Below are 2,122 nucleotides of genomic sequence, written 5' to 3'. Positions count from 1 at the left end.
TCGGGTATTAAATGATTTCTAAGATTATTTGTATAGGTTCACCACAATCATACAAAACCCATCCTGAGAAGTCTGTGGCAAGAAGTCAAACGTCATTACGATTTAGTGTTTAATCCTAAAACTGTTGGGAAACAGGGACCAACTTAGAGGTGCTCAGTTATGCGACTAACTGGAAAGAATAGGAAAACAGGACGATCTCCGATGTCGTCCTAGCCTCTATCCGAAATAGCAGAGTTCTTTATAATTTTTTAAACGGTGTGGTCTTTCAGCCACAAAGAGATCACATTTCATTTTTGAAGGCTCCTTTTCAGAAGTAAGGGTTCCCATTGTTTACTTTTTTAGTAAGCGCGGAAGTACATCTTATTTAGGCCAGTTACAGTAACAAAAGTACAGTTACAGTAACAAAACCAGTTACAGGGAGACAGAGGACACAAGGCTGCAGGCCAGGAACAGTGGTCATCTGGAGGACATCTCCTCAGGGCCTCAGACCCTTGTGACCATAGAAATGTGGATTCAGTGGTCATAGGTGATTTTTTTTTCTTTTCAAGAGAAGGTGGAAATAGGGCTTTTTTGGGGAAAACTTGAACTTCCAAATGCTGATAAATGACCAGTGCCAGCCATGGAAAACATCCAGACTGCTGGCTCTCAAGCTGACCTAACTTGCCAAGGACAGTGTTGGACGTTTAAAGGTTAATATAAAGGGCATTAGGGGTATGTTCTAGGATTTAGCAGTCTTGTGATTTGCACTCTTAGGAAGAGAAAAAGGTAGAAAGGACAGATAGGGGTTACAAAGATCTCTCTTCCACCAACATTTAAGAGTAGGTGTCTCAGTTTTTGCAGGGAGTAGCTTCGGAAGAGCTGGTCTGTTTGGAGACTGGTCTGTGTGCCGAGTCTGTGTATTTTCCATATGCCTTCTGTTTCTTGATTTTTGAAGGAAGGCAGTTACCAGGGAGATTATAGAGCTTGGTCTTTGGAAGCTCAGGGAGAAGGAATAAGATCTCTAGAGAATCATGATGCCTAGCATTAAAAATAAGGATTTTTTTTTTTAAAGGGTTAGGGGCACAGGGGAAAACCACCATTAGAGCAAGTAGTTGGGGGCCTAATTTTTGCCATATTTACAGAGTAGACTCAATCTAGTTAGTTCTCCAGTTTCATCCTTTCCTCCTTTGGTTAAAGGAGGTTACAGCAGCAACATGAGTGTAAACAGTAGAAAATAAACCTTTATTTAATAAAACTGTTTCCTCCTTTGGTTAAAGGAGGAAAGGATGAAACTGGAGAACTAACTAGAAAGTCTACTAGATCTTGTTTTTTGTTTTTGGTTTTTTAAAGGGATGCATTTCCATTTTACTTATTTCACACACAGAGATCACAAGTAGGTAGAGAGGCAGACAGAGAGAGAGAGGAGGAAGCAGGCTCCCTGCTGAGCAGAGCCGGATGTGGACCTTGATCCCACCTGGGATCATGACCTGAGCTGAAGGCAGCAGCGTAACCCACAGAGATACCCAGATGCCCCTAGATCTTGTATTTTTGCTCACAAAAACATCTCTGGATACAGAGATGAACACAGTGATACACTGAGTACAGTAACCCCATAGACAAATGAACTATATTATAGCACTTTAGGTATCAGTGTCCTGGTTTTATCTGGTTTGAGGGGCCAGAGTGCAGGGCTGGAAACCCGATTTAGGGCTGGCCAGGGAGCATCACTCTGAGACTTCCACTGGGTGCTCAGCTGAAGGGTGATAGTTCTGGAGCTGCTGGAGGCCACAGAAGTCAACACAAGGGCTAAGCACAGCCAAAAGCTGAGAAAACGGCCCAGGGACACTGGCAGACGTTTTGGGTGATGGGGGCTTTGGGCATGGCCTGAGCTGGAAACCGTGCCCCTGTTCTCCCCTGTAAGGTAGTTGTATTGGAGTTCCGGTATTTGCTCTCCTTGCTGGCTACAGTCACGGTTCAACACCAAGACAGTGATGCCACCCAGCCACCTAAATGGATTTGGTTTTTGAAACTTCAAGTACTTTCTGAGGTAAGGACAGGAAATGAAATTCTAAAATATATATACATGCTTGAGGCAAGGGCCCTGTATTTTCATTAGCTTCTTAACCTTGTTATAATGAATGGA

This window comes from Mustela lutreola, chromosome 8 (assembly GCF_030435805.1).
Source record: "Mustela lutreola isolate mMusLut2 chromosome 8, mMusLut2.pri, whole genome shotgun sequence".
In the NCBI taxonomy this organism is placed as follows: Eukaryota; Metazoa; Chordata; class Mammalia; order Carnivora; family Mustelidae; genus Mustela; species Mustela lutreola.
Note: the sequence above shows the minus strand (reverse complement) of the source record.